The 20,762-nt window shown below is 43.8% G+C and overlaps 1 long non-coding RNA gene across 1 annotated transcript; it reads left to right on the forward strand.

Moving 5' to 3' along the window:
* The first annotated feature begins 705 nt into the window (after positions 1-705).
* LOC115067951 lies at positions 706-10,822 on the forward strand. Its single transcript, XR_003847307.1, has 3 exons — positions 706-931; positions 1,628-1,798; positions 10,104-10,822. It is a non-coding gene; the product is annotated as an uncharacterized LOC115067951 (long non-coding RNA).
* Positions 10,823-20,762: the final 9,940 nt, after the last annotated feature.

Below are 20,762 nucleotides of genomic sequence, written 5' to 3' on the forward strand. Positions count from 1 at the left end.
CTTAAGCTTCCAGTAGTGAAAATGTGTTTTCCTAAATCAGTTTCTAAAGTGATAACCGGTACTCCTCCCAAAAGCCAAGGCCGCATCACAGAAGGAACAGCTTGGAGTTTTCTCTGCCCCTTATTCTGTTTGGTTTCCTGAGAAGCCCCAGAAAACTGGACGGTCACCCTATGAGGCTGAGGGTTGGGGTGGTGTGGTATTAATTATCCAACTACTGCTATCCAACCATCTTAAACAAACAACCACCCCCTCTGGTTCTCTCACTACAAGCAGGCTGGCCACTACGGCTCCCACTGTGTTCCCATAGGTTCCCACTGGGACCCAGACCTCCCAGGACAACTCCAGGACCCCCAGCTCCCACTGGTCTTCCGCTGCCCCCATCTGTCCGGCTGCACTGCACCCGCTCCCCAGGCCTCCCCGAAATCTCCCCAAACTTTACACTTCAGCCTTGATTGATTCTCCTCCCACTCCCTAACCCTTCCTCAAAAACCCACACCCACCTCCCCCAGCTTCCCGAGGCCCCCCTCCACCTCCTCCCCACCAGCTCCAGGCTCTGGAGCCCCTTGCCTCCTCCCAGGCTCAAGCCACAAGACCCACCCCCGGCCCCAGGCTCCGGCCTCCCCCTTCCTCCCTCCCAGCAGCGCTCCCAGCCTGCCTATCATCTTGCCCTAATTGTTTCCAGATTCGTGTGGGAGGTCAGGGCCCGGGAGTGCTGCTTCATGCCAAGTTTATAAACAGAGCAGTGTTTCCAGATGGCCGCTGGCTCCAGCCTGGCGAGCAGGTTGATTGGGACCAGAATAACAACAGGTGGAGCGCAGACAATGAGTTCCTTGACACTTATTTACTCCCTTGGCGTTTTCTTCCCTCGCAGCCCTCCATTCCGCCGGCCACAGCCACCACCACGGATTTCCACGGCGTCAAATAAGAAAGGGTAAGCGGGGGGAATGCGAAAGCAAACAAACTATTTCCCTAATGAGCACAGACGGGGGGAGGGGCGAGGCCCTGGTGAGCAGAGACCATGGCTGTCAGCTGGCTAACGCACAAGGTGGGTCATCCCTGAGGACCAGGATGCTGGAAGAACTGACCAGGAGGCCCAGACCATGTTGTGGGACTCAAGGAGAAGAAGTGGGGGGTCCGCGAGGGGCTGCCTGGCAGACCGTCCTCCATCGCTCTGCTCCTCTTGGCCCAACTGCAGGCTGTTTTATGAAGTGAAATGAAGGGCCTCGGGAAAGCCGCGAAGGCACCAGATGCCTCTAGTTAAACCCGGCTGGTGCAGTGAGATGCCTCTAGTTAAACCCCTCAGCCACTGCAGCGGGCTCACAAGGGGCGCAGTCAATTACAAAGTCCCCAAAGTCCGGGGTCCAGACAGAAGAGCCCAGCCAGGGGGTCGATTACCAGGCAGCCTTCAGAGCGAAGGGGGGCGAAAGGGTGGGAAGGAGGAGGGCCTGCGTTTACAATCCTACAACAATCCTTCCCTGCAAAAACTGACTAGTAGGAGCCAGTCCCCCTGGAAATAAGGCACATAAATACCAGAAGTAAGTTTTAAGGGTCTCCACGCCAAATCTAGATTATCTCTGTGCGTCTTTTGATTCTGAGTTTCTGCTTATAAAATGTAACCCGACACTAGGGCTTTGAAGCTTGGGATCCAGGACCAGGACTTGGCAATTTATCTGAACTGACAGAGCAGAGCCCTAGGGGCCAGGCAGACCGCCCCCCTCTTCTGTCCCCACCCCCTGCATTGCATCGCTGAACTCTGAATGTCTCCACTCAGAAGAGTTCCCTTCACTGCAAAGGAAAGGTCTGTAATGGCCTGTCTAAAAGGCCATGCTTGGTATTTCTCTTGGTAAATGCACAATCTTTACATAGACTATAAATCCATGTTTCTTTAATTACCTCCGCTAACTTTTCTACAGAGCACTTATTGAAGTTTTTATCCCAAAAGCTCCAAGTCTTATATAAGGAATTCTTTAAAAAAACAAACACGCCTTAAACTAAAGAGCACACAATGAGTTAGAGGGGGTATATTCACAACAGGAAACAAATGGAGACCCTAGAGATGGGAGGCAGGGCAGAAAGCGAGAGCTTGGTGCAAGAATCGTTCACATTCCAATCCTATAAAGTCACTGGTCGAAGGGTGAAGTCAGATCCCCTCAAAGGATGTTTACCCTTGCAGGAGCATCTGGAAGATTCTAGAAACTTCTTGGAGAAGTTTCCAAGTGACAGGTGCCCCACACAAACATTTAGCTTCCACCAAATTCAGAAATATCAGCAAGAACCTTATTTTTCATAACACTTGAATGCTGGCACATGATAACCCATGCACATTGGGAACAAGATCGCCCCCAAAACTGAAGTGGCAACAGCTGAAGAGAATTCCACCCCCACAGTCCTGGATAGAGTGCCTCACCACACCGCCCTGTGGCTGAAGGCGGCTGTCAGAAGCCAGCATCATGACCACCCCTATTCTGTCTTCAGCTCATACACCAAGACTGAGCAGCCATCAAGCCCTGCCATGCCAGCTGTGGCCTCCACTGAATTCACCAGCATGGGACTCACAATTTGTTCCTCCAGGTTAAACCGAAAGCTACTTTTATAGCTTAAACACTGTATGCTCACTGCAGAGTGGAATTCTTTTTTAGTTCTGTCTACACAAGGAAAGATATGTTTTAAAAGAAAAGGAAATTAAAAGGAAAAAGAAATGGATCTCATGACAACATATAGAGAGTGGAAACATTGCCAGTGGCACAGCTTTTCCTGATTTCATAGATAAATGAGAAGTTCCTACTTTGGAATAGGTGTTGACTGCCGTGGACTGTGAAGGCCTAGACTCAAAACCGTTCATGTTTTTGCAATTACACTGGGGAAAGAAACTTTTTCATCAGAGACCTTTCTTTAGTAAGCTAGAATTTATCGTGCCTTTGTAAATGTAAATCAAGGTGGCTCAGCTAACATGATGGATGTGTTTGTTGTTTTCATACACTGCTGATTTTCTGAAGTCAAAGAACATAAAGTAAGGATGCTGAGGACTCTGGGGGGACAGCAAATCACTGGGGAGTGAATGCTTAAATGCTTCCTGATACAAAACATTAGAAGTTAGCCACACTGCTCTTGCATTTAACCAGCCAAGCTAACCTTTATGTAATGCTTAAAACACTTCTAACCTGAATTAAGGGATTTTTCTCTCATTAAAATTGGCAAGCAACTGAAAAAGACTAGTGTGGAAGAGGTGAGAAATGCCATTTCTAAATCCTGAAAGAGCCAAGCAAGCCATCCATGATTACCTAACCCAAATGGCCTTACAAAGGACCACTGTGAGCGCCAAGTTGAGGGTCTGAGGACGCAAAGCCAAAGATTTCAAAGAGCAGAGGACAAGTATACCCTTTCCACTACTTGTAGTTTTTTCTGAGTGAGTTCCTCCCAACCACCCCGCCTGTCTGCTTTACCAAAGTCTATCTCATTCCGGAATTGTGCTCACAGACCAGGATTTGCTGCATGGTCTGCACTTCAGCTGACAGCATCTTAAAGTGGGGCATGTGGACCACAGAGGCCCTGAGGTCCCCCCGAACTCTGTCCCAAGCACAGGTAGCTGTGCCAGCACAGACACATGGAGCTAGACCCACACTCTGAGCTAGACCTGCTCAGGTCAGGGCACAGGCTGCAGAACACAAGCAGATCTCTGAACTAGCCCTGACCTCATTAGCAACTCCAGTTCATACCAGCTGACATGCTGTGGAAGGAAACTGAGCAATTATGGACCTCATGCTGTGCTGAAGAAAATGGCAGAGCCAATTAAACTGATACCCCAATTTAGTCACACTGCCAGGGATCCGCCCAGGTAATAAATGTGACCTGGCACTTGACAAGGTCACCCAGCAGCTTTCTGCTTGGACACATCCTCTTTATCAACTGCTGTTCCTCATACGGAATTGCAGGCCTAGAGTTCCCTTTTTGTTCAAATCCAGATGCGCCTCAGTAGCAGCATGGCTAAATGTGTGTCTTATTTTCAATGGAGTGGAATTGCAACCTGAGATTCATGATCCATGATCGCTCTGCTCATCCTTCAGTTTGTGCTCAAGAGGCTGGTGAGATACAAGGCCCTCAATAAGAGCTTATCTGACAGTGAGCTGAGGTAACACCCCAGTCATCCAAATACATTAAAGTATAGAAATTAGCAAACCAGATCTGAGTGTTTCTTACTTGGAGAGTGAGAATCCCACCCTCAGTGTTCATCAGTTACAACACCTTTGAAACCAGCCACTACTGGATGTGAAAAGCTGTCAGAATGTCTCTTACACATGTATTTGCTGATAAACCAGACTGTGTTCTCAACCATGTATCTAAATATGTTATTCACAAAACTCAGTTAAACTTGTCAATGCCAGTGCATTAAAAGGCAGTGCAGGATCCCTAATGGTTAAACCCTTTAGCAAAGGATTTGACTGGACACAGAGTCTAATCTCTTGGAAGGAGACAGTTAAGGAGCATCTTCACTGTACAGGCAAAGTTAATAGTCCTTTCATTCCCAAGGCCTCTGGCCAGAGGCTGAAGGAGGATCACTGGGATACAGCTGACCTATTTGTGTAACTTGGTTTCTCTGACTATGACAATGAGAGCTGTGGCAATTTAATTCAAATTTTTTAAATGAGTTCATAATTGTAACAAATTCATAAAGGGTGGGGACACAGTTCAGTCAGTAAAGTATTTACTTTGCAAGCATAAGACCTGAGTTTGATCCCCAGAACCCACATAAAGAAAAATCTGGATAGGGTGCCAGTTTGTAATCCCAGCACTAGAGAGGCAGAGACTCACAGATCTCTGTGACATCCCTGGCACGCCAAGCCTACTTGCTGAGTTCTAGGCCAGTAAGGCACCCTGTCTCAGACAAAGACAGAAGGTAGATGGCATCTGAGGAATGATGCTTGACAATTTCCTCTGACCTCCACATACACAAGCATACCACCTGTGCATCTGTACAGGTGCCTGTACTTCCATATACACGTGTGACCATGCACACACATACATACACAGGTATACATACACAGGAAGAATGTATAAGCCCTAACTAAAAGAAAATCATCCATCAGGTGCTTTCTTTTTTCAAGATAGTCTCACTATGTACCTCAAACTCATGAGTCTTCTGCTCCTGCCTCCTGAGTATGAGGGTTACAGGCATGTGCCACCACATCTGACTCTGTGTGTGTGTGTGTGTGTGTGTGTGTGTGTGTGTGTGTGTGTGAAGTCACTTTACAAACACAAAGGCAGATCTCCTGGAGTCTGAAGGTTCCTACTCTACAGAAGCACAGACTTTGCTCAGCACAGGTGATGAGATCTCCTTTGCTTATTAGGAGGTCTGAAAATGAGCTAATTTTTAAAAATAAAATCACTTCTATCACAAAACAGAGCTTTCCAACCTAAAATGTCTAGATGAGCTCACATCTAGACATCTTATTACTTGGAAGAATAAGATTTCCTTTTCTTTTCTTTTTTGTCTTTTAGGTTTTATTTTCCTTCGACACCAGGGAGATTCTATAACTGTTTATGTTTTCTTTTTTAATATTTTATTATTTTCATTTTATGTGTATGAGAGTATTGTCTGCAGGTATGTAAGTACACCCATGCCATACAATGCCTGAGGAGATCAGAAGAGGGCTTCGGATCCCTTGGTTGTTAGCCACTGTGTGGGTGCTGGGGATTGAACCTGGGTCCTCTGCAAGAGTAGCCAGTGCCCTTAACTGCTCAGTCTTCTCTCCAACACCACCTTATATATTTTCTAAGAGAGACACATTTTGGTTGGATGGATACAAACCTCCACTGCTCTACCCTCCCAGGAGAGCTCTCGTAGAGCACGCATTCTTGTCATCTGGAGCTCAGGGACCTCATGACATCACTTCGCTTGTAGAGTCCCTACCACTTCACAGCCACTGGCCTGAAGCAGTCCAGGCTCCAGTCTCAGCAAGGCTGCACGGGACTAGGAGCTACCTTGGTCCTGGAATACTGAAGCTTTCCAAATCTGATTAATTTAATGTTCTTCCGGGACATCATTCCCTCTAAGAGATAAACAAGCGAGTTGGAAATAATATAATTAAAATATGCCATAACACTGAAATAAATTCTTGCTACAATGGAACAAAGTTGTTTATTTAGAAAGGACTGAGAGTTACGTGCACCCCACTTGCTTCTGATAAAAATTCTTAAATATCCAGAAGGATTAAGGATGTAGTACTTACTAGTAATAACTTATTTCCAATAAAAGTGATCTTTGGCTAAGAACCAACTAAAAGTTATGTAACCTGAATTAAATTCATCACAGCTGAGAAGGGCTTGCTTTCCAAAACTCCATGTCCTCCAGCAGACTTCCTAATAGCTACCTGATGGTGAGTTACTCAGAAGGCAGAAGAGAGGAGAGAGAGAAAGGGAAGATAGTGTCCATACTTTCTTAGTTTTAAGAAAGATGATCCCAAATAAGACTTAGGAAGTTGAGTCATTTAAAGTTAAATATCCCAGGTCCGTTTAATCTGTGCCCTACCCCCACCCCAGGAACTCAGGCATGTCATCCTGGACTAGCAGAAGTGCTCTGACATGAAGATGGTCAGCCAGGCAGACTCTTAAGTTGTCAGCAAATACCTGTTAGGAAAGAGTTGAAGATACTAAGTTCTGGCCAGTAAGACTGGTACACTGGGGAGCCCACTTGGCACAAAGGCAGACCCCACCACCCTGAGGCATCAGACCATGAGCTGAATAACAAGATCATCTGGGACTGGGGGTGCAATCCCTGTAGAAGGGTGGGTGATGTCAGCCCCACACTTCTTTCTACATGGCCTGAGGTACAGAAGATGGTAGCTCAGTACAGCTCACATTCCTGGGAACCAGGAAGACGGCAACGCAGAGTAGAGGAACGCTTGAAGTCTGTCTAGAGGAAGTAGGAGCCTTGGGATCCAGACATCCTATTTCAGTTCAGACTTGGGTCAGACTCAGGCTAAATGCTGCATTTTCAGGTGACCCATTTCACAATTCTCCATCAAAATCCACTTGTTCTTGATGGCTCAGGCTGTGCCTTGCAAATGAGGGCTTAGCACCTGTGGTCACATGCAGCAAGCAGGCAGTAAACCCCAGGGCAAAGAAGGATTGGAAGGTAAACACAAGCCTGAAATCTCATTCAACAGAGGCCTTTGACCTGAAAGCCAGTTTCCTCACCTGTAAACCAAGGCAACACCATGTCAGGATCATTCAGAAGATGTGCATGAAGTTCCTTGCACAAGGCCTAGCACCACGTAGATGCTCAGCCCTACCCCAGTTGCTGCTGGCAACCGCAGCCTAGATCTACCCTCCTGGATGGTACAAGGTTTATTAGTAAATGGCCAATCATTAGTTAAAAAAAAACAAAAGAGATGTCTGTTGAGCCTTGAAACAAAATACTCCTGTTATTTTAGATGATGTTCAAGAAGCTGAACTATTTTTAAATCTATAAAGCTTAATTCAGAATGGTAGTAAAAAGTTATGATTAAACATATAAAGAACAGACTCGTTTGAAACCCCGTGTTCTAAAACATCTCGAAATATCTCGAACGTGGAAAGTGTGTCCAAACCTAGCTCAACTTCCATCAAAGTTGAGCTGATTGCTTAGAGCAGTAAGGGAGAACTCTACCTTGCAAGCTTTGGCAGGGCCTCAGAGGCACGAAGGTCAGATCTGTGTTTATTGGAAATTGGAAGTTAGGATTTCAAGTCGGACTTCCAAAGTGGGGGCTTGATTAGAATTGGGCATTGATTCCAACACCTTACTTCAGATTGGAAGAAACAACAAGGCCGAGCTTTGAGATGAGAGGTTTGTCTGAGTCTCAGGGCAATCACTGATTTAGTTATAGGCTTGTGGAAATTATAGCCAAGTATTGTGTTCATACTAAGGAGGCACCAAAGACATAAAATCAATATAAAGATTAGAGACTTAGGCCTGGAGAGATGGCTCAGCAGTTAAAGAGAATGGCTGTTCTTGTAGAGAACCCTGGGATTTGGTTCTCAGCACCCACATTTTGGCTAAAAAGCATCCATAAGTTCAGTTCCAGGGAATACAACACTCTCCTCTGGTTTCTATGGGAATTGCATGCCCAGATGCACTTACATACATGCAGGCAAAACACTCATACACATAAAAATAAATGCAAAAAATTTTTGAAAAATAAAAAGAGATAGGAGACATAAGGAAATTGTTAGGGCTAAAGAGATGACCCAGCTGCTGAAATACACGCTACACGAGTGTGAAAAATCTGAGTCCAGATCTTCAGAGCCCACATAAAACATCAGGCAGGAAAGCGTACCTGGCATTCCAGCCCTGAGGTGCAGGAGATGGAGGATCCTGGGATTTGGTTTTCCAGCCAGTCTAGCTGAATTAGTAAGCAGGCTCCAAGTCCAGTGAGAGACCCTGTCTCAAAAAATAAGGTGGAGAACGATTGAGGAAGACACCTGACGTTGACTTCTGGCCTCTATGCAAACACATGAACACACTGACACACACCACACATATACACACACACCACACACAAAGAAAGCTAAAAAAACAGTTACATGTGCCTTAAACCAGCATGAGAAAAGGCAGCTAGATAGAGAAGTAATGTCAGTCTGTGTCAAAATTCAAGGATCTGGGGTAAAGCAAAGACCAGAAGCTGCTGCTTCATGAGTGCGCCAATAAACCCTCAGCTTGAGGTCCAGAAGGGAGCTGCCATCCTGCAATTCCAGGGTGCTGAAATCCCTTTAACAGACAAGCACTCAGTAGTCCCTGCTGGGCACCACTATGCTGGCTGTTAATAGTACTCCCACTTAGCCTTATGAAGACAAACAACACTCTTGCTTACAGCTAAGGCTTCCAGAAAGTCTCAGAAGAAGTAGTATTTATAGATGACTTATAATGGCCACAGCTGTCTTGTTACAGAATCTTTCCAAAGTAAAAGATTTGATAGGATTTTTTATAATTAGCAAGTCACTGAGAAATGTGTTTGTTTCTATGGCATGCAAAACATAATAAAGACATCTACAGTTTTGGACTAAATGTCTGAAGAGTGTTTTCAAAGACAATGTTTGTGCAACTGATTTATAAAAGGACTTGTGAGCCTATAGAGGAAAAATATTGAAATTATATTTAAATACTTAATTATCCAGAGACATAGATTATAGCACACAGATAATATACCTAGTATGCAATAAAAATATACCAATAAACAGATTCAATTAAATTGAACTGAGTCCTAACTGTGTATATATTCCAATAGAATTTCCTAGGTGCATCACAAATTAAAAGCACTAGCCTAGAAAGTAATAGTGTCTAATTAAAGTAGGATCGTGGCCATCTAAACATTTAAAATAAAACAAGGATAATAACTACATTGTAGTTGCTTATCATCAGGATCCTGAGAAAGTCTAACAAGGCTCTGACCAACAGCTAGTGCTGACTCACACAATGCATAGCTTCTGTAGTCTTTGAATATTTTACATATGCATATTTAATGTAAAGACTGGAGTTCAGACTGGAGGTGTGACTCAGTTGGTAGTTTGTCTAGAATGCATGAGAGCCCTGGATTCAAGCTCCTGTCCACCTGCAGGAGGCGACAGGAGGATCAGAAGTTCAAGGCGACACTCTACTACGTAGTGAGTTCAAAGCTAGCATAGGGCATATGAGACCCTGTCGAGAGAGAGAGAGAGAGAGAGAGAGAGAGAGAGAGAGAGAGACAGAGAGAGACAGAGAGAGACAGAGACAGAGAAGAAAAACTTCACCAGTCCTGACCTATGAAATAATTGTAGTTACTCTAGGCACCTCCTTTCAAAAAGTAAAATGAACCCTCTGTGATTGTTCCAGATAGTTTCAAATCTAAAATATATGCTTAATTTTTTTATTTCATTTTGGTTTTAGAAATAAATATTGGGAAAGCAAACTTCATGAGGAGATTTGAGCATTCCAGATGGAATTGTGGGTACCTGTGAAAGAGTACATAGCTTCATTTGACAATAAAATATTTAAAAGTAAATTTAAAGATAACCTGTCTAAGCATAACAAGTATTCTGTCAAAAACAAAATATTTGTAAATTACACATAAAATTATCCTTTCAAATTTTAGGTGAATAATAACAGTAAAACCGAAGAAACAAGCTCTTCATGGCTGAGCATGTTTTGCTCCAATTCTACGGTCTTTTTGGACCAAACGTTTGTTGGAGTTCACAGGTGAGGTTGGAGCTGGTTGTGTAGCAATCTCTTTTTCGAAGGTAAAACCTTCATCTCAGAGAGAAGCTCCTTAAGGCACAGATGTTCTTAGGGGCTCCTTAAGGTCAAGAAGTAGACACCTTAAAGACTAAGGAAGTCCCTGAAACTGATCAGATGCAGGAGGCCCCTCCCTCCCTAAGCATGTGTACACTGTAAGGACTGCTGAGAGATAACTGCAGAGAAGCTGGGATGCCTAAAAAAAGGTTCAGACCAGACCAGCCACCTGGGAGAGGCAGAGATAAGCCTCCGAACTGGCTAGAAGACTTTCAGACTAGCCTAACTGCCTGGATGAGGCAGATACCAGCTGAGCTGCCTAGAAGAGACCAACTGAGCCATGTGGAAAGGGACACTCTTTCAACCTACTGAGCTGCCTGAGGTTATGCAGTGCACTTGGGTTTCCTGCCTCTTTGAGCTGTCACTGATTATCACTGAATACTGATTGATTCACCAAGTTGGACTTTGATTAGGATCCTTCCTTTGGTCTGTCATTGGTTCCCTGTCTTGGTGTTCATCTTGCCCTAGGAATAGTCGCCCAACAGAGATGGTGTCCATTTGGACAAGGTCTACTCCATGGTGTCATGGAGCCCAGGCTGAGGTCTCCAGGTTCTGCCCTTGGTCTCCTTGCAGAACTGAATTAGAGTCTGGCCTGTTTTCATAGAGAAGACTCTGGGACATTCTCCCACAGATCTCTTCTGACACTGACAGTTCTTCTGAGCCTCTTTGGTTTCCTGTAAAATTCAGCAACTTTTAAATCATCCACAGTAATTTCTACTTTTTACATCTAGACTTTTATCAGTTGAGGCCCTTGCCAATAATAAACCAGCTGGTATGTATCAAAAAGCCTAGCTATTCCTAAAGTTATTTAGATATTCCTAAAATTATTCTACTTCCTTCCACAAGCATTTCTAGCTAGCCTGGTCTTTGAAACCTCTAACTGTGGCAGTCAACTCAGAAAAACACCAGACCTCCAAGGTGAGAAGGAAAGGCTTCCTGTTTTGAAGAAACTTTAACTTCAAGAAGCAATGGAAAGGGCTAAGGATGCACTCGGAAGTATAATACTTCCTAGCCTGTATGAAGCCCAGGGTTCGATCCCTAACACTTGACAAGTAATAGTAACAACAATAACAAGGAATTTTGATTTGCCAAGAGACAATGGAATTTGGAGGGTCTCTCTAGACATAAAAGACCCAATTTTAAAGTTCTCCACATTTTCCTTTTGCCTTAGCCAATGAATCTCTTAAGGAAGGTATTTGGGCAACTGAAGTTTTCTTCTTGTAGGCTGAGCATGGTAGCACACGGTTTTAATCCCGGCACTTGGGAGGCAGACGCAGGTGGATCTCTATGACAATCAGGCTATTCTGATCTATGTAGTTCCAGGCCAATTGGGGCTACAAGGAGACCTTGTCTCAAAAAAAAAAAAAAAAAAAAAAAATTTGTTTGAATTTTGTGGTGCTTCTTCATATAATTAAACAATGGAGACCTACAGTTAGAGAATGTCATCCTCTTTCTTCTAAGACATCTCTCCAATAAACTTTCTTGATTATATTCACAGACATCCTAGTAAAGTCATACCATATAGAAAGACTAGCAAACATGTGGGGTAAATGGGACTGAGGTTTAGCAAAGATGAATCCATGGGAGTGTGGGAGCATCTTATTTGTTCCAAAGTGTTGATCTTACGCCCCATATCCAAGAGCTCCCAAGTAGATGGGTCAGCCAGTTGCAGACCACAGATAAAACTTGTGGCTCTAAAAGAATGGGGATGTTTACAACAACCATGTCCCCTAGAGCAGACCTTTGGCTCAAAGGAGGGGAAAAGAGACACCTCCAAAAGTGTTGATAAATGACCTAGGCCAAACTTAGTCCAAAAGGTACTGGTCTTAAAACCTCAGAACTTCTCAGTGCTGGCTTAAAAAATGGGCTCATTTCAAGGCTCCTCTCACTGGGGATGATAAAAATGACAGGTATAGACATTTTTAAAAGGGGCTGGAGAGATGGCTCAGTGATTAAAAGCACTGGCTGTTCTTACAGAAGACTCAGGTTCGAATCCCAGCACCCCCAAGGTGGCTAACAACCCTCTGTAACTCCAGTTCCAGGGGAACTGAGGCCCTCTTCTGTCCTCCGTGAGTACTGCATGATGTGGTACACTTACACACACGCAGGCATAACACTCATACACATAAAATAAGAATAAATTTTTTTTTAATTTTTTTAAAAAGAAATATTAAAACAAGAACAATGTTAATAATGAATGACACTGGGAAGGTAGCTCAGTGGTAGAGTTTTTTCCGGATATACAACGGTGTATACAAGGGTTCAGTCCATGTAGCCGGGGTATAACCATAGCACCAATAATGATAAAATGAGGATGAGGTAGGTGTCCACCAAGGACAAATATTTCTCAATTCTGATAGGCTAGCCAACACATATCTATAAAGTATTCCTTGTTCCTAGCAGATAAAACAAACTCAGCTTTTAAGTGATTATGGCGGAAGACCACCATTCTTTACCTGTGCAGAGCCACCACCCCAACCTTGTGGTTAGGGCACTAGGCCCAGTGGATCTCAGGGGAGGGCTTTGTCAGCACGAAATCAAGCTTGGCTTCAAATTGTTCCCTCGCTGTGCCTAGCATCAGCCCATCTGCACAAAGCAAAGATCAGTGTCCACCACAGAGATGTCAGGTACCTTGTGAAGCTTCATCAGAACTCCAAGTAGGAAAACTGGTCAGATTAGACCAGAAACTGGAGGCTTCACTTAAAGCAAGGCTTGGCTAAGATGGGGTGAGAATCAAAGCTCTACCGTCAAGGAGAAGAATAAAGAACGAGGCCTGGAGACGGTACATTTGAATCTTAGAGAGTAACCTGTCTGTTGGAGTTCTCCACTGAATTCATTGATCTCCTGGATTTTTCCATAATGAACAATTAAATCAAGACAATGAGGAGACAGTGACGTCCGTTCTCCATCAGGGGCAACAAGCAGAGTATGGGGCAAAGCAAGAAAAGCATGACCATACATGATAATATAATAATAAAATTATCACTGTCATAAGCCTTCAAAAATAAAGTTCCAAAGACATCCTGTTTACATGAGGACTAACAAAGTTAAAATAGATTAGTGGACTATTGGTGAGCAGCCACTCAATGCTAGACAATTCACAAATTTCTCTTTCATTGCTCACAATATTTGAGTGCCATTAAGATCATTATTCTGATTTTTGGTATTAGAGGTGATGGAAACACCAAAAAACTTAAGAATGCTATTCTGATATCCCAGATTATGTAACTGGGGAGTGATGGAGCCTTAATTTAGATCTAGGACACCAGGTGCCAAGCCTGGGCTGCTTGACTCAATCACATGCCTCCAAACTGAGAAAAACTACAAAGAGGAAAAACCAAGTGTGCCTGTGGGAACAATGCTCAGCCCCAAGGATAGCCCAGGTCTCGGACTCTGAGCTGTTCATTTGCCCCCTAACTTATATCTGGGGCTTTCTCTTTTCCTGTTTCCCTTTTCCTGGACTGAATGCAGCTATGCAACTGTGTTGCATTTTCCAAAATCAGAGGCCCAAGGAAAAGCCACCTCATCCTGTGCTGCTAGTTCTGCAAATAAGACAAACTATGCGCAGTCCTGAGGTAAGACTGTCTTCAGGAAGGCTGAGGTGAACTGAAACTGCTCAGCCTGAACATTTCCCACAAATCCTTAAAGTCCAATAAAGTCACCAGAGGAACCAGAACATGGGTAACTGTCAGGATCACTGCAGGACACTCTGTGGGAAGGTAGGGAAGAAGCCCTCATTCACCACTTATGAGAATGAATAGGAAGAAGGCTTGAGAAAATTAAGTGCCTTTACCATGTTGCAGGCCACAAGAAAAGTTATATAAAATGTGTCAGGAATAGGGAATTAAAAAGTCATGAGATATTTCTGAGGCCCTGATACATCTGCCTTCAGCCCAGTGAAGGGTCTCCAGGAATGCCTAGACCTCACAGCTGGTGAAAAATTTCCCCTAAAGAGGAACACAGATGCAGGGATGTGGGTACCACTGCCTAGTCACCCACAGGTAGGAGGAGGCATCACAAGGGGTCAGTCGTTTTGCCACATTGCCATGGTTGGCAGAGAATGGATTGCAAAGAGAGAAGTGGTCTCATGGACCAGCCTCAGGAACTTGATAATGACATGACTTATGAAGCACTGTCCCAAGAGCTTTACCTCTGCCACCTCATTTAGTTCCTAATGAAGACTTACTAAATACAGACTAAATTCCTATTAGTGGGGCAGAAGGGCCTGCAGGTCAGAGAGGCACACCTATGAAACCTTTGTAAGTTCCCAGCAGCTCACATAGACAATTTGTGGAGGGAACCCTGGGCCTGAGCTTATTCCCCTGTGCCAGGGTGCCTCCATTCAACTCCTCCCCTCAGCGGAGCCCAGGCTGGCACAGGCTTAGAGTCTAGCCAGGCAGGGCTGCAGGAGCAAAGACGATGCTTTAAAAAGGCTCGGTCACAGCTACCGTGTGGGGAAAGCAGTTGCCTCGATGTTTACACTGAGTTATTTCATTCTCACAACTGTCTGGTCGCTGTGATTATCCCCACTTTATAGCAGAGTGCACCAATGTAGGACAGAGGACTAAGTGGCTCCAGCGGTCAAGATGCCTCCCCAAGATGCTCACGAGGAAACTGGGGCCTGGGCAGGTTTTCTCTCACCTGGACACAGCACCTGGCGAAGGAAACTAGGGTTAACCCATCAGCTCACTCATTTCGTCTGCCAGCGCTTGCTCTCACACACTATTCAAAGCATCCTTAACTTTTCTTGTGTGATTTAAAATGCACCGATGCTTTTCTTGCCAAAACTAGTTGATCATCTCTTCCATGTCTCACCTTTACAGAAACTAGTCAAATGTTAAGCTCTTGAGAATTTTTAGCTGATTTTATCTTTGTTTGTCCTCAAAACCTTTCACTTTATGCTGAAGCAGCTGGTGAGGAAAAGTGAAGTAAGCTCCTACATTTTCTGATCTTACCCTATGTGCCCCACCAAGGCCCTATCAGGCATGATGGCTGTTCCTGTAGGCTGATGGACAGAGCATGGAGATTTGTCATAGCATGTGTCTGTGGGAGACTACAAAGGTGCTGGGAACATAGGTATAAATGTAATACATGTTATGCTTTTCTACAGCAGAGGAGAAATTGTTACTATTTTATCTCATTGCTGGCTACTTCGATTAAACTGCTACTTTCTGTGTCCAGTAGTGGTGCATGCTTTTAATCCCCACATTTGGGAGGTAGAGACAGGCAAACCACTTGAGTTCACAGCCAGCCTATCTACATAGTGAGTCTAGGCCACTATGTTATCCTTTCTGATCTTTTTATAACAGGCCAGAGTAGTTCAATGATTCACTGACCTCAAAAATCAGGTAACAGCCCTAGTGCATTATTGGATTAGAACGTGATGGTGGGGCATCACTAATGATGAAATGTATGTCCCACCATAACTCCAGCTTTTCAAGTAAAGTGGAAAACAGTGTATCTACACAGAGTGAGTTTTGTGTCATAGTCCCTTCCTCAGTTTAACAGGGGAGTCAAGAATGGAAATGAAGCCACAGACTAGGCAGAAGAAAATTTGCTTCAGGGAAAAGCAGGTCATTGTCTAGATCATGGTCTCCGTGGTCTGATTCGACCCTGCTGTCCTCTCTGAGGTGATTGCACTTCTCTGTAAACTACAGGAGATGGGCAGACACACACATCTACCTTGTTCTGAAGAATGTCAACTCAGGTCACCATTCCGGGATGTGAGTACAGCTCAGTGGAAAAGTGATTGCCTAGCATGCAAGAAGCCCTCGCTCCATTCACAGCAGCATCAAAAAAAAAAGCCTGGCTCCTCCACATACTTCCAGACAAATGTGTGGTTTTTACTTTCATTTGGACTACTTGGAACATGGACTTGTTTCCTTATTGATTGTAAAAAAACAAAGTTATCTTTGAAGAAAGCTGCATGAGGAAGGGGCTGCTTTGTGCCTTTACCCTTGGGGTCCCCATGTGTATATCCAACATGAAGTCCACCTCACCAGGGCTTTGCCAACACTTTCAGGTGTCTGACATCTGACCCAGCTAAGCTGCTTGTGTTGCTTCAGCATGTCAATCATTTCTCCTGATGACTCTATGTGCTTCCTGAATTAACTACAAGGTATAGGAATCAACTAATGTTCCCAAGAACACTGACTTGCGGAGTGTCCCTTTTAGATGACAGAACTATAGAATCAAGGCCTTTGATTCTCTATTGAAAAAAAATTAACAGCTAACAAAGCAGTCATGAAAAGAATACACATTATGTTAAAACTTGTTTGGGAAACTTCATAAATTAATAGTACAGTTCAAGCATTGGGTTTTCAATAAATGCCTAATCTGAATATTCTTTTAAATAATAACAGGTAATTCTATTGAACCCTGCAATGTTGAGGTCTTTTAAGAAAACACATCTATATGATATAATTTTCAGTAAATGTCTTATTCTAAATATTACTTTGTATGTGTGTATATTTGTGTTTGTATGTATGTTTGTATGGAGTATGTGCACTTGTGTGGAGGTGTGCATGCATGCAAAGGCCAGAGGACATTGTTCCATGTCTGCTCTGTAACTTCCCACCTTATTCCTTTGCGACACAATCTCTCACTGAGCCTGGAGCAAGGCTGGTAGCCAGCAAGCCCCATCGATCCTCCTGTCTCCATCCTACATAGCACTGGGCTTAGGTGCTTGCTTTTACCTGTGTGCTGGGATCCTCATGCCTGCACAGCAAGCAAGCAGTGATGGTAGAGCATCACTAATGATGAAATATATGTCCCACCATTCACACAGCCATCTCTTCTAACCTTGAATATTCTTTTAAATAACAGAGATAATTCCATAGAAGAAATCTCCAATGCTGTTTTGTTATTGTTATTGTTTGTTTAAGAGAACAGATCTGGGGGCTGGAGAGATGGCTCAGCGGTTAAAAACACTGGTTGTTCTTGCAGAAGACCTGGGTTTGAATCCCAGCATGTACATGGCAGCTAACAACTGTCTGTAACTCCAGTTCCAGGGGATCTGACAGCCTCTTCTGTCCTCTGCAGGCATTGCATGACATGGGTGCACTTACCTACGTACAGGCAATAACATAAATTAAAAATAATAAAATATTTTAAAAAAGAAAGAGAACAGATCTGTAACACAAACCCTAGAGTCCTGATACATACATTTAGTATACTGTACTACCTAAGAGGTTTCAAGGCACATTTAGCATCTCACTGGGGTACAAAGTGCGTTCTTATGAAACAGGTTTCTTTCTGATAACCATGAGCTCTAATTAGTTTCATCTTTTATAGAATAGAGAGAAAGTATCATTAAAGTATAGATTGAAACAGAAATTGGTTAACTCATGTATGGTATAACTAACAATCTTATTTACCCCCTAAGATTTTTGTATGACTAAGAATCATTACTAAAATTTGGGGAAGATTAATTAGCTCTAAAAACTCTACAGCTGTTAACAGAAAGGGTAATGACTGATACAGCTACTCATTTTTCTTCAGTTCTTTTCTTGCAATGCAAAAAGGGTCTTTATCCTTAACTTCTTATAAAGCAGTTCACTTTGAGTTTGAATCCTTTTTGAAACAATATATTGAACAAGTGGCAAATTTCTTCTCCAAATATCCCAGTTGTCAGGAAATCCTGTGGCAAGAAAATACAAGTCAAATAATCCCCTTTTCAGAACCAGCCCTGCCCCTCTAGACTGCTTGCCATTACATTAAAACAAAAATATATTCGGGGAGCAAAGCAAGCTGCCAAGAAACATGCTTCTGTCACTATTAAAAATGCCTCGTGCTGAACAAGCCAGCAGTGGAACGAAATCCAAACAGACTTCCCTGAATCAATTAATAGCATGAACCAAATTGCTGAGTCCCAAGGGTATGGCTGCAGATTGCTGCTACAGTACAACCTAAAACTTTAAGTAATCTTAAAGAATGACAAATTAAACAGTATCGTCCCCTGTGATCTCTATTTCATTTCCAACAGCTCAGAGCTGTCCTTTCCCAGATCAGCACACAAAGCTTTTCCCAACCATCCTCAACAACCCCAGACTGAAAACAAAGTCGACCACAGCTCTCTGTGTCCCTTCACCTCTGAGGAATGACTACATCCAAGATGTGGATAGAAGGCAGCAGAGTCATGTGACCTCACTCTCCCACTGTTCCAGCAAGGGAGGCGCCCATGCCCTTCACTTCCACATCCATGCCACGTACTCTCCACAGGTGTCTGGTCCCCTCGCTGTGAGGTAACAGTGCTCTCCCCACCCGGAAGCATGCTAGACGTCAATAGTCCACCTAGTCCTCCTTCTGCCTCATGTCACATATATGTATTGTGTTATATGCATTTATGTGGAGATTCCACAACTGAGAAAACCATGTGATATTTTGTCTTTCTTCCCTCATTGCCCTCTTTCTCTCCCTCTCTCTTCAAATCCTTTCTTCTTCCTACACAATCCTCCCCTACTTTCATGCCATATATAAATACAAATATATAATCTAGGTTCCACACAGAGAGAAAACATGACATCTGTGTTTCTCATAATTTCATTCTTCTTTATGACTGAGTAAAATTCCATCAGGCACACATAACACATTTTCTTTATCCATCATCTGATGATGGGCATTTGAAGACCACATTAGCAAACATGGACGTGCAGGTATCTCTGAGGTATACTGACCCAGAGTCCTGTGGGTCTATACCCAGGAGCTGCACAGCTAGGTCATATGGTAGTTCTGCTTTAGTTTTTTTACAGAAACTCTATACTGGTTTCCACAGCCAGAGCTTTAACATTTGTGTTTTCTGAAACAAAATGGAAAATAGAGTTTCCTTCATGTTTAATAAATGATTGGTATAGGACTTATATAGCATATCCATATTGCACATTTAAGGAAAATGTATATGGGGCTGGAGAGATGGCTCCAGCAGGTAAGAGCACTGGCTGCTCTTGCAGAAGACCTGGGTTCAATTCCCAGGACCCACATGGCTGCTAAGAACTGCCTGTAACTCCAATTCCAGGGGAATCCAACAGCCTCTTCTGACTTCCATGGGCATTGCATGACATGGGTGCACTTACATTCATGTAGGCAAAACTCTCATACACACACACATACACACACAAAAAAATAATAATAATAATAAAATTCTTTTAAAAAGAAAAACGTATACAATAACAGCAGTTGATAGCATTTATTAAGCTATTTCAAATTAGCAAGCAGTCTACCTAAGTTAACTGATAGAGTCCTTATAATAGGCCGTCGGATAGGGGACCAAATACTTGACTATCCAAAGCATAATGCCGAAAGAGTGAGAGGCTCACAGGCCAGTACTACACCTGGCAGCAGGGACGCAGCTTGGCTAGCTCAAGACATTGGCACATCAGCCATTGATTGGCCTTACCCAGAGCACACATTCTCCAAGGTCACAGTGCAAGACTGCAGACTAAATGGATAGAGATTCAAGGCTGGGCTACTAGCCACGCTGCTTTATTGAGTGACAGACAGATATATTCAGCACTCCGTGACTTCCCTGAGGAGGAGCTGAGAGAAAAGACACATGGAGGGATGAAAAGATACAAGTCTTTTCTCTGCTGCCCTCTCCAGCACAACTAAAAGCCCAGGGGAGACACACAGCTATTCCAGGAGGGCTGTGTATAGGGGGTGAGAGGAACATAGGTGAGGTCAGGACCCAAGACATTGACAGGGCTCATTCTCTACTAGAGTGAGAACAACAGATGTGCTCCCAGCTCCCACCCAGACCAGCAGACACCCTAACTGGGCTCATCCTCAACATCCTCAACAACAGCCAGTGAAGCCAGCTTTGGAAATCAGTGGTCCAAAGGAAGTGTTTGTTTTTTTTGGACCTAACACAGACCTTTCCTGCTGAGTCACACTGAAGCAAGGGCTAGCTGGAGCCAGAGAAGGCAGCCACCAGAGCCAGTGAGAGAGGCCCTACTGCAGGGAGCCTGGGCTCTCCTGCCTGTGCACAGACACCTGTACAGCTGGAGTAAAGTGCATGGACCCCACCATACTCCACACCAAGAAGCACTTGATGCCAAATGGTGGGGGTGCTCTTCTCCCCCTCCCCCAGGCTGTACTGGTAGGAACCCTTGGGCACACCAAGGAACCAACAAAACCAAGAAGACAAAAGCAGAGGAGCAAAGACTGAAAAACTGACATCAAAAGCTCAGTTCACAAAACAGTCTAGGATGCTAACCTGTGTAGGGGTGCTAAACAGGTTGGCTACCTGCTAAATATGACTTAATATAAAAAATGCCCAGTATACAACTGAAAAGTTACACCGTACCAAAGAACCAGGACAACCAACTTGAAGGAATAGGATAATGAAAACATGCTAACAAGGGTAGTATCTCAATCACCTGACAAGTATCCTTAAGTAGTCTCCATAAAAATGTTCAATAATCAATTAAAAATTCTCATAAAACGGGCTGGAGAGATAGCTCAACAG

This window comes from Nannospalax galili, unplaced genomic scaffold (assembly GCF_000622305.1).
Source record: "Nannospalax galili isolate Female #2095 unplaced genomic scaffold, S.galili_v1.0 scaffold868, whole genome shotgun sequence".
NCBI classification, from domain to species: domain Eukaryota; kingdom Metazoa; phylum Chordata; class Mammalia; order Rodentia; family Spalacidae; genus Nannospalax; species Nannospalax galili.